Here is a 12995-nt window from a genome sequence, read left to right as displayed (position 1 = left end):
GTCTGCCTGCCCTGCGGCACACTTCTTGGGCTGGCTCTGGTCTCCTTGGTAGACAGTCCAGGGTTCCGGCATCTCTCACATCTTGGAGCCTACTAGGCACTCCAGGCTTCACAGCTGCCCACAGTGGCCTCCGTGCAGGGACTCCCTTGCCATTTGCTGGCCTCAGTGGCTCTCCTCAACTGTGGAAGAAATTCCCCAACTCCTTTATTCCTTCAAGACGCTAGCTTTATGGACCACCAACTCGGAGTGAGGCCTGCCCTGGAGCTGCAATAATTCGTTGTTACCCCTTAGGCCTTTTTCTTCCCAAAAAAAAAAAAAAACCTGGAAGCTTAGCTGGGCGGGGTCTTGCTGTAAGGACTCAGGCATTATGCTGGCCTTCCCTCGGTTAGGAATGCACTCAGGCAGTGTCCTGGGCAGCCCAGGGTGGGTCCATGGCTGCACACAGGTGCAAAGGACCCTTTATAAGGAAAACCCCACCCACTTCTGCTCTCTTTCCTGCTGTTCCTCTGAAGAGGGAGGCAGGACTCCCTCTCCCCCTTCCCCATCTCCTCTCCCTCTCTTCTCTCCCCCTTCTCCCGTCCCTCCCCTTTCTAATAAAACTTCTCACTTAAGCTCTGTCTGCCTGGCGTGTTTGTCCCTCACACGCTATGGAATCCACCAAGGTCTCCCTCGCCCAATATTCCTCACGCTTGCCCCGAGGGTGTGCACCCCGTACTTCAGTGCAGATCAGGTCAAGCCTTGGCGCTCACACTGCATTTCCTGGTGCTCTTTTTTCTCCCCCAGTGGTATGTTTTTGTATTGCTTTTTGTCCTGCCTGCTCCTTGCAATTGTAGATCTGCAAAGGGGTAATCACTGATGACCACGTGACACAGGCAACCGTCAGGCTGTCTTCAAATGTCCTCCACCAAGAGTTTAGCCTCAGGAAAATTCCCAGGGCAAGGACGGAAAGCAGCCACATTCTTTGCCAAAGTATCACAAGAAGAGTCCCTAAGGCAGTTGCTAACATTGTTCCCTTCTGGAGTCTCTTGAGCTGGGTGTCCACAGCCCACGTGGTCTCGATCCACAACCCCCTCTGCCATGACACTGTTCAACTGATTTTCTAGCCCAAAATCCCTAAGCCTTCCGCATTCTCTACAAAGCACACGGGTAGGTCCGTCATAGCGATAGCCTACCTGCTTCCTGGTACTGCCATCTATGTCCCTGGTACAAAGGACTCTGAGGTGTCAGTAGCTGGGTCCCTGGAGTCACAAGCAGCAGCTCCCACAATGGGCTTGGAAGAGAACACAGTAGCTTGTGTTCGTTGTGCTAAGCCATTGAGGTAAGCAGTCAGAGGTCACCTGGGGGAGCAGGTGCTGAAGAGCGAGCCACGCTGCTCGGGACTATGACTTCAGGTCCATCCGTTCCGTCTGCCCATCACCTGTGACATTGTCAGCCAGGGAATCTGGCAGGATCCTTACCTTCTACCACGCCGTTGGTGCTTTTACTGAAGAAACTTCCCAGAGGGAAGGAGCCTGTCTTACCTAACACTTGGCTTCCGCGGAGCTAGGTCCTGAGCAAGTCTACCTCAAGGTTGGGTGGAAGCCAAGAAGGAACCGGATCAAAGTTGGAATTGAGATGTAACCCAGCTCCCCTTGCAGATGAGCATCTTCACAGACTCTGGAGGAAGGACACGCCATGCTGGGAGACAAGAAGGAAACAAACTCCGGGGCTCTGAGAACAGAGAGCCCCATCTGCTGTATGGCAGGACAGGGCACACGGCCATAGTGCGCATATGCACCACATCAGGGAGGGTGCTGGTCATGCGTGGTAGAGAAGGGCGCACGGTCATAGTGTGCACCTATGCACCACGTCGGGGAGAATGCTGATGGTAGGAGAGACCGCGCCATCTCGGGGGTGGGGTGATCTCTGCTTGATTCCCCTGTCCGTCTAATTAGCATCCCTCACCGAGACATGGTGAGCCTGGTATTGGCAGATTCCTATCATGCTTTGCCAGATGATCCCTCTTGGTGCTGTGCAGCCCACAGGTTTGGGTGAATATGTAGCGAAATGTGGCCCCCTCCCCAATCCCCGTTACGGTATTATACAGAATAGTGTGACTGCCTTAAATGTCAGAGGCACAGTTTTTTATTGTTGTTGCTGTTTTTTTTTTTTTTTTTTTTTTTTACGATGGACACAGCGGCTTTGTCCCCAGCTTTCTCCTGAGACACCCTTTCAGTGCACATCCAGGAATTCTTCGGTGATCCATATGGGACTGGAAAGCCCATCCAAGATCCTGCCAGACATCGATGGAGCCTGTGACTCCATTCCCCAACATTCTCTGGAGTTTAACTTGAGAAAATAATAAGAATCCTATAGGATCAGTGATCTCACTCTCTTGGACGACAGTAAATCTCTTCTATATTACTGCTCAGCCGCTGAGAATATTATATTGGGTCTCATTTTATTAAAGAATGCCATGCATACCCAGAAGTCTCTACTTAATTTTTAGCTGCAAGATACAATTTCAAAAAAAAAAACCCATTATCTAGAAAGTGCAATAATCAAACAATGTAATCATGGATGTTAAACCTCTCTGAAATATTATTTTAAATGCTTGCCGGCTAGGAGGAAAGGTTGACAAGAAAGTACCCTTCTTGGCTGGCTTTCTAACTGGCAGAGCATCCACACATTCTAATAAGACATATTTGTTACAATGTGTTTTTCTCTCTCTGCTTGATTGTTTTCGAAGCTGCCAAAGAATGCAAAGCCCTTAAACTAGGAAGACAGATTTGCATTTTCTATTTGTGTCAGCCTAAGATTTAGGATTAAAGCCCTGTAAGAGGCGCAATTGAATCCTTCCTCAGAGGGGCCAGGGCATTCACATACATCACCAAGTGCCTCCGAGCCTTCTGGCTGTTCTGTGAGATCAGTCTCATAAATTTCATGACATATGGAAAATATCAGAAAACCACAGCGTGCAATTAAAAAAAAAAACAAAACAGAACAAAACCCCTGGGGAACCAGGTTGACAATGCCATGGCATCCCCAGGTGACGCCCACTCCTTTCCTCTGCCCACCCCTTTGTAGCCCCAGAAAGGGTCAATTTGACTAAAGCCTGAGAATCTTGGACATGGTCCAGCTATTTGTGGATTGCATAGCCACCCAGAAGGCAAGGTCATGGACCACAGTAGGGACTTCCAGACTTCCAGGAAAGACTCTCTCTCTCTCTCTCTCTCTCTCTCTCTCTCTCTCTCTCTCTCTCTCTCTCTCTCTCTCTCTCTCTCTCTCTCTCTCGGCTCCAGTTTTTGGCACATAGTACTTTCATCTGGAATTCTGTTCTCCCCTTGTCCTGTTTCTTTTTGCTGCTGCTTCTGTGTGTGTGTGTGTGTGTGTGTGTGTGTAATACTCATGTATGTGTTGCTGCCTATGTTGTATGCTGCAGTCTGAATGCTCGTGTGGCAAAGCGCTGTACTCACCGAGCTATTTCTCCAGCCTGGAATGCCCTTCCAGCTCAGGAAATCAACACTCCGGTCCCATGAACTTCCCATCGCCCTTCTCCTCACTCCATAACATACGTTCTCACACACTGAGACTTATTTCCCCATTGATCAGGATTCTATAATTGCACACACTCAGATGGTCCATGGGTAGTTGCTTGGGTGGGAGTCCTGAGGATAGACCGGAAATCAGTCTTGGCTCCTGGCTTCTTTTACTTACAGCAGAATCTTGGCCTTAGGTGAGATGCCAGGCCTTATCGATAAAGCGTGGCTGCTAATGGATGCCTACTTACAGGGTACCGTGAATACCGAATAGCTTAAACATATGTTAATATATTGATGCTGTACTTCTATATCTTGCACAAATCACAGGGTCATGAATCTCAGTGAACTCTTGTGTGTCATTATGATGCCATGGGTCAGCACGTATATTTACTGTGGCATCGAGGAAGAGGTGTGTTTTCTCTTTGCCCTTCCCCCAACGACCTTTCTTTTGGCATTTGATTGACTGAATAGCATCATTAATCATTGCACCATACATGATTTCTTGGGTTCCTTGGTAAGCAGTAGGACTTCCCTGGTGTTAAAGTCAAAACTACAGTCCATATAGGGCTGCCAAACACCCACACACACAGGCACCCCAATACTGAAGTTAGGCACTTTTACTCATCAATCCCAACACTGGACTTCACACACCCTTGGACAAGAGACTTCTCCTTGTGTATGACACGACTGAGTGTGCCTAGCCCTAGTATTTGCTTTGAGAAGGGGCTAAGAAGACAAACTCAGAAGGTGAGCAAAATAGCTACAAGAATGCACAGAAAAGTCATAGGCAATCATACTACTAATTATCTACCTGAAAACACCCATAATACACAATTGTGCATAAAAATATACAAACACAGCCGGGCGTTGGTGGCGCATGCCTTTAATCCCAGCACTCGAGAGGCAGAGGCAGGCGAATCTCTGTGAGTTCGAGGCCAGCCTGATCTACTGAGCGAGTTCCAGGACAGCTTCCAAAACAATACAGAGAAACCCTGTCTCAAAAAACTAAATATATATATACATACATACACACACACACACACACACACACACACACACACACAGTTTAAATGAAGACTTTTTTTACATCTGGGTTGACAATGCTCCCTCCAAGAGCATCTAACAAAAACTCCACCACCACGCACGAGGAGCCCTCTTTTGAGTTGCTGGTCAGGGGTGTTCATGAGACTCCCCAATATTTCAGGCTTTTGCTGTTGCCCTTGGTTCCCCCGTAAGTAGACACTAAGTCCCTAGTGATAAAGACACCATGCACTTCAGAGACCCCTGAGCTGGAACTGACCTGAACACCCCCGCTATGAGGACTAGCTCTCATGGTACCAGGAGGCACTATGCAAAGCCCCCAAAGGAGGGAGCCACCAACAGTCCCACCCAGCCTACGACATGACTGTCAGCATGGCCTGACAACAGCAAGGACACAGTAGTGACATGCAGCTTGGCGGCAACCGACAGTTCTCTAATCTGACTTAAGACCTGCAAGATAGGCACCGTGCCTGATACTGGAAACAAAAACAACTGCCAGGCACTGGTGAAGTCACAGACCTTGGAGAACTTTACAACTGCCCACTTAGCCAAGGCATATCCACGGATAAACATAGTCCTCACCCCTCATCCAGGGGTGGAGGCTGTTACAGACAGCTACCACCAGTCAGAATGGAGAACTGTAGAGCGGATTCACCCACTAAACGCCCCCGCACTCAAGGCTCGGGGAACACGGCAGAAGAAGTGGAAAGGCTGTTAAGAGCCAGAGGATCTGGGGATTTGCTACGTGACGGTGTAATGTCGGAGGCTTCACCCACTGAGTCTCACCAGCATGGCCACCAAGGGTGACACACGGACAGACACGCAGAACAGATGGGGAAGGACTTAACTGCACGGGAAGATCTACAGGGGCTGAAGGACTCTGAGGGGGGGGATAATTCCCTCCCCCCCCAGGGAAGAGCACGCCCATTGGTTATCCCATACCAAATGGCCGGCCTTGCAAACATACAACTGAGCAGGCTATGTTTGAGAATATATGTGTATGGACACATGTGCACATAACGACTCACGGAGGAGGAGGCCGTGAATTTGAGAGGGCAAGACAGTGCTGAGGTCCCTCTATCTTGTGTTCTTGCTGAGGCTGTTTCAGGTTTAACTGGAATTTGACCTCCTTGATGGAGAACCCCGTGGAAAACTGCCCAACTCTGTTCTAGGACCCTGCGGTCAAGATGCCCCAGCTAACGCAGCTTAGCTTCTGCTACACGGCTTGCTGGTGCAACCGTCTCCCTGCAGCTCCTGAGCAAGGTAACAGGAAGTGGATTTTGTCTTTAAAAGCCCTTTGCTCTAAATGGTCACGGCAACACCTAGGCGAAGATGGAGTTTCTGTCCTGCCTGGTCCTGCAGCCATTTAGCCCCAAATAAACACATAGATGCTATATTAATTATTAAAATGGTTTGGCCGAGAGCTTAGGCTTCTTATTGGCTAGTTCTCTCTTAATTATTAACCCATTTCTATAATCTATGAATTGCCACGAGGCTATGGTTTACCTGTAACTTGGCATGTTACTCCTTGGGCCCCATGGCTCTCTTTGCTGGCCTCTCTCTCCTCCCCCTCCCCCTCCTCCCACCCCGCCCCCACGTTCTCCTCGTCTGGTAGCCCTGCCTATATACTTCATGTCTGGCTACTGGCCAATCTGTGTTTTATTCATCAACCAATAAGAGAAACATATATACAGAAGGACATCCCCCATCACTCAGGTCCCAAATACCTGAGTGCAGTCCTAGCCGACAGGAGTAAAGACTGTCAGTTAGCTATAGACTGTGGCTGATGGACAGACGTCTCTGGTGGGCTCTCCATGTAACAAGTGGTGTATGGGAGGGTTTGGAGGGCAGAAAGAGAAGGGGGCAAATGTAACATGTTGTCTTCCCGCCAGCTGCCTGGGCCCTGCCAAGCTGTCTGAACCCCCAGATAACACACAGGACGCTATATTAATTATGAAGCTGTTGGCCGTTTGCTATGATTTCATATCAGATAGCTCTGACTTGGTTGTTAACCCATAATTGCTAAACTGAGTATATCCATGTGGTCTTCGCTTACCGGACCTCTTACTCCTCTGACTTCTTACATCGTGACTGCCTGTGCCTCTCTTTCCCAGAATTCTTCTCGACTCCTAGTCCCACCTATCTTGCTTCCCTATTGGCCAACAGTGCTTTACTCAACAACCAATAAGATAAGCACATACATAGGACTTCCCCCATCAGGCAAATGATGCAATTATAATATTGGTTTTTACAAGACAGGATTTCTCTGTATTGTTTTGGAGGCTGTCGGTCCAGCCCGGCCTCGAACTCACAGAGATCCACCTGCCTCTGCTTCCCAAGTGTTAGGATTAAAGGTGTGCGCCACCACCCACTGTCTCTTTCTCTTTAAAAATCCCAGCGCTTGGGAGGCAGAGGCAGGTGGATCTCTCTGAGTTTGAGGCCAGCTTGGTCTACAAAGTGAGTTCCAGGACAGCCCCCAAAGCTACAGAGAAACCCTGCCTGGGGGGCCAGGGGAGAAACGCAGAAAGAAGTCAAAGGGTCAATTCAGGCCACTGAAACCAAAGGGAGTGTGCTACTGGGAACCGAAAAGTGAGACCAGTGAATGCGAGGCTGGAATTGCAGCAGCTGCTTTGCAGCTCGAGGAGAGGCAGCCCCAGGACAAAGCTGACCTAAGGACAGGCCGGGGAAAAGTCAGAAAATAGAACCCCCGGTCCTGACTGGCACAGTCACGCCTTTCACCCAAGTCCTCTGTCTGCTCGGTGATAGGAGCAAACACGGGTTTCCTGGTTCAGGAACTCCCGGGGAATAACATCTCATCTGCCGCTTCTAAACACGGTTTTATAAAACCACCAGGAGATTGGCTGACATCGTTAAAAAACAAACAAACAAAAAAAACTGTTGAAGCGCAGGGCGGGATGGGGCCACCTCCTCCCTCCCGGGGGTTCCCCTAACGCAGCGGCGCGCTGCCACCTGCTGGCCTCGGAGCAGAACGGGGCCCAGGAAGCCGCCTGAGAGAGAGAGCTGGGAAACGCAGGGTCCGGACAAGGATTAACCTCGGGGAGAGTCATTCTCGGTTAACGTGTATTTCTGGGCGTGTATACCCTGGTCTCGTGTGGCCTAATCCAGACTAGCCTCCCACTGCTACACAGCCGAGGCTGACCTTGAACGTCGGATCCTCCTACTCCCCAGCACCATCTGGGCCAGCCAGCAGGTTACCTTTATAATCAGGAAAACAAAAGACAAACAAGAAAACCGCACACCTCACTTTAGGAAACACAGTACTTCGTATCTTATGACATTGGCTTTTAGGAAAAATAACTGTTCTCGGGCATATTAGCAAACGTCTGGCATTTTCTTGAGAAGTAACACCCGCGACCACGGAGATCCAGAGAGGCTCGCCCTGCTGTGTCCTTCAAGTCTCTAGGCTCCCGGCTCCCCGCACCGACCTCAGCAAGGGTCAGAGTGAACACTCTCTTTGGAGATTCTCTCTGGCTCTACCCAGTGTGTAAGGATTTTCGGAAGGCTTGTCCTAACCTAGACAATACCTAGAGATTTCGGCCGCTTTGGAATTTGATGTCCTGCCACAACTCAGAGTCAGGACAACAAATGTCGCCAAATTCCCTGGGGCCAGGAGAGCGGCGATGGCCTGATCCCACCGGCAGGTGGCGCCGCGCTGCCTGCGCCACCCGGACCGTGCGATGCCTGATGCCCACGCGGGACCCTCGTCCTGCTCAAGCCCGCGCCGGGCTTACCCACCCGCGTGCTTCCCACCCGGCAAGGTGGAGTCTACCCCACCGCTTTAGCTTCTGTCCCTTCGAGCTCTGAAAGGCAACCGGGGCCTGATATACCCACCCTCTCCGGCCGGCCCCCCTCCTCCAGGGTGTGGCGGGGCACCTGCCGGGCTAGCACACCGGGTGACCTTGCCTCGTGCTCCATCTGCTGGGCAGCCAAACAGCACTAATGGACACTGGGTTTTAAACGCACGGAGCACAAGAGATCGGGAGGGAAAGGCAGTGAGGAAACGGGGGGGGTAGGAACTGGAGGCTGAGGGGTGGGTTCACGCTGTACACATAGCGTGAAATTGTCAACCCCAAAACTCTCATTGATTACAAAAGGTGCACTGCTTGTCGGGTGCATATTGACCGCCCACCCCCCGGCTGTGACTCAGGCACCACCCTAGGTGGGCACACAAAAAACGAAAGAAAATGGATTCCTGTTTTGAAACGAAGCTTCTGTCCTGAAGAGTTAGTGTTGGGCTCACCTTTGGGCTTGCCCTGAAGAGTTAAGGTGATGGCTCCCCGACGGCGCCTTCTGCAATTATTTTCTGGGCTGTCTGTGGCACCCGAGCTCCGCAGCAACCCCAGGGCGCAGATACCCCCATCAAGACCACATCACAGAACGGCTGCAACGGCTCGGAGACGTTCAGTAACTTAATTCGCGGTCGTACTTGTGCTAAGTGGAGAAGACGCCAACCTCCCGCTATCTCAAGGTTCATCCACACAGCTGCCACGGGGAGCCTGGCGTGTCCTGCCTGCTCCCGAGATTTGTGGGAGCCACCGAGCTCCACGAAGATGCCCAGACCCTGTTCTGAAGCCCCAACTTTTGGATGCAGAGTCTCATGGAGCCAACGCAGGTCGCAGAGCTGATGATGACAAGGACGATGCCATGCGCCCTTCTCCTGAATGCTGGGATTCAGGCGTGCGCTTGTGCGCCACGGGGGCTGCACGCTGGACTTACGTTTCTCTTGGCAGCCCTCACAGGATCAGGAACAGAAGTGAACCACGATGGGTTCAGTGGCCACCAGCCAAGAAGCCCCCAGAAAGGTCTTTCATCGTCCCAAAGACTACCCTTGTCCCCATCTCTCCACAAGGTGCCCGAACAGGTGCAGAAGTGACTCACTGGCAGAGACACAGGACAGGACCACAACACATGCTGTGGGGACTGGAAACATTCCTTGCTTTTAGTAACTTCTTACAAGTCAGCGGTACTCCTCCCTCTCAAAACCGGCTCTGTGGTTTCTCCTGAAAAAAAAAAAAAAAGATGGCTCTGGCAACTTTGGACCCGTTTGCGGAAGGCAGTGCTCTGTGGTGGTGGAGTAACAGCTCCTGAATAACACGATCCAGGTCCCAACGTGTTCCAAACACTGCTCGCCCGTTGGCTTCTCCTGGTCTTGTGCTTTGAATGCTCACCTGGGAAGACATCATCATATCTGGACGAGTCAGTGTCCCGGACACCCTGGGGTCAGCACAGGCAGCTAGCTGCCCTTCTCTTCTGTCAGTCACCTCAGGTTTTTGCAAAGTCCTTGCCCTGGCATGGTGTTGTTGAGAGCTGATAGGCTCGTGCCCCAGCAGCTTCTGACGGTGCCAGGACACATTGTGCAGTGGCCCACGGACGCCTCATCCTGTGACACAACTGTACTGTGCTGGGCATGGTAGTGTGTCCTTGGAATCCTAGCTCTCAGGAAGACATCAAGTCGTAAGAATCTGGTCTGGAGTGTGTGGTGGTGGCACACACCTGTAATCCCAGTGCTCCGGATCTCTGTATGAGACCAGCCTGGTCCACAGAGTGAGTTGGGGATAGGCAAGGGGATGTAGAGAGACCCTGTCTCATAAACTACATCAACAACAATAGCCTGTACCACCCCCCATTTGCCACATACTAAAACCAGGCGCAGAGGCCGCTGGTGTTAACCTTCCAGTGGGATGGTGGCCAACCTGGAATCTGCTACCCTACAAAATTACTGTGAAGTCCAGTCTAGGGTGTCACAGCTTAAAGAAGTCAAACTCGTCAAAGCAACACAGAGAAAAGGCACCGAGGCAGCCGCTAATAAGAGCCAATGTCCCCCTAACGCGGGCTGTGTTGTTCCTCTCTTCTAGAGGGCAACGGGGCCTCCGAAACTGGCCACTGGTTTCATAGAAAAATCACAGTGCCCCGACACGGTTTCCTGGTCATAAACGTCTTTCGTTCATGAGTTTCCTGCACAGCATCCCAGCGGGGCCTTTGCTAGACCTTCCTTTCCTCTGACCATTCCCTCCCTCTGATAGCCCTTTCCAGCTTAGTGAGTGGGAGTGCCAAGGCTCTTTGACAAGCCAACACATGCTGGCTTAATTGAGCACGACAGGGCTGGGCTACAGCTCAGTGGTAGAGCATCGCCCAGGGCAATCAAGCCCCAACCCATCCCATCGGTGCCAGGAATCTGCCCCCATCTGATCTTAACATCTTTCTTGGCTCAACATTCCAGAGGGGGAATCCGTTGGCTCCACTCCGGGTCACAAGTCCTTCCTGCTGTGGTCAAAGTGTGTCCTGGGTATGGGGTTGTGGAGGCTTGTCCTGATCCTGGTCAGGACACAGAATGGACCAAGTGGATCTGGTATCCAGGGGGACCCTGTCACTTAGCAAGACATGGTGTAGATTAGCATCTGCCCAGGATGCACAGCGTTCTGTGGAGTTACTTCCAGCAGAGGAGCATGTTCTACTGGGAGAGCATACCGGCTAGTTTTTAGAGTCAGGGGCTGGGAGGAAATGCATTGGTTTCCAGCAACAATGTAACAAATGCATTGGCTGCTGTAACAACCACAAACTTGCTGTCTTGTAACAATTTATAAGAAGCCCAAAGCAGGCCTCCTGGAATCCAGTTATTGTCAGGTCTGGAGACACTGGAGAAGAATCTTCCCATTGCCATTTCCAGCGACAGCTCTTACATCTGGCACCCTGGTCCCTCGTCAAAGCCAAGAACAGTGTCTTCTGTCTCTGATGGTGCCATCACCATGACTTTCTCTTGATGACCACAGATGGTGCATACAACCGGATTGAGCCTGTGCGTGACAGCCAGGGCAGCCCCCCCCCGTCCAAGCTCTTAACTTCAACCATGCCTGCAAAGTCACCTGCTTGAGGTTGGATTGTATCCCCATTAATTCCTCACCATCCCATGCCACATTGTGATCTCACTCTGATGCAGACGAGGGTAGGATGAGATCATTAAGCCTGAGAGTGTGTCACTGATGTCCTTAAGAAAAGGGTAAGTTTAGACAGGGCACAGAGACAGGACACAGAGGCAGACGTGCAGAAGGAAGTTGATGGGGAGATATTTGGGTGCAGACATGTGGTACAAGCCTGCACCAGGGAGCGGGGTCAGTTGCTCACAGCCCTCGGCAGGAGCTGGCACTGCTAGCACCTGAATTTTAGACTTCAAGCCCCTAAAGCAGTGAGACAGTACTTTGGTGTCTCATTTAAGCCACCCACATGGCGGTACCCTGCAGCCGTGTTCCTAGCAAACAAACATGCTTGCTGTACAGCGTGAGGTAGCACGTTCCCAGACTCTGGGGGCCGCAGCCTAAGCAGCATAGAGTACAGAGAGGTTAGACAGTGGATCCTTACCACACACCCACTTGACTTCATCTCGGTTCTGTGCTCCGTAGCCGCTCGGCCTAGAAAGAAATGGCACTCTTTCAGCGAGGTCTAACCTGTTGACATTTGCAACACAACCTTGTCATCTACGGCATCCAGCTGAAAATTGCACAAGGGAATATCACTCCTCAAAACTTCTAATGTTTTTCCGGGCGTTGGTTGCTCACGCCTTTAATCCCAGCACTCGGGAGGCAGAGGCAAGCAGATCTCTGTGAGTTCGAGGCCAGCCTGGTCTACAGAGCAAGTTCCAGGACAGCCTCCAAAACAATGCAGAGAAACCCTGTCTCAAAAAACCAACAAAACAAAACAAAACAAAACACTTCTAATGTTTTAAGTTTGTTTAAATTGGCTGCATTTATAGCTGTCCTTGGTTGCATGTGGACACACCTGCCTTGAGACAGACTGTAGGTCTGTTGCTACATGCAGCCTGTCTGCACAACAGAGTCTGAATAATTGGTGTCTGTATGTAAACACTTGACCAGCCTCAGCATCTATAAACTACAATGAAAGGCGATGGCATTCTCTTATTTGTGAGAAGAATCAGGCATTGCTAATTATTTCCTAGAATAAATTCAAGCACATGCATAGTGAGGCGAGGGGTTTCTCTGCTAAAGCAAACCAGAGTCTCATGGTGTGTGTGTGTGTGTGTGTGTGTGTGTGTGTGTGTGTGTGTGTGTGTTTGAAGTAGTATCCTCAACCACAGGTGGACCTGTGAGAGCTTCATGGGGAAGGAACCTCTCATCTGCAGGTCTCCAGGCTGCATGTAAGTAACAGGGTCATGCTTCACACACACACACACACACACACACACACACACACACACACACACGCGCGCGCAGAGTTCCACGTCTCCTGCCACTGCACTGCCCTACCTGAGTCCAGACTCACTTGAGTTGGGTTGTGCTACAGGCTGTCCTAGATGCTTCATTGTCCTTTTATCCTCTGGCTGGAAGACCAAAGCAGCCCGTGAGAGATCTGAGACCCTCCCCCCTCCATCACCACCAGCTCAGGCTTAACAGCATCAGT

Source organism: Mesocricetus auratus, unplaced genomic scaffold, assembly GCF_017639785.1.
Source record: "Mesocricetus auratus isolate SY011 unplaced genomic scaffold, BCM_Maur_2.0 Super-Scaffold_100031, whole genome shotgun sequence".
Taxonomy (NCBI): domain Eukaryota; kingdom Metazoa; phylum Chordata; class Mammalia; order Rodentia; family Cricetidae; genus Mesocricetus; species Mesocricetus auratus.
This window is presented reverse-complemented; position numbering follows the sequence as displayed.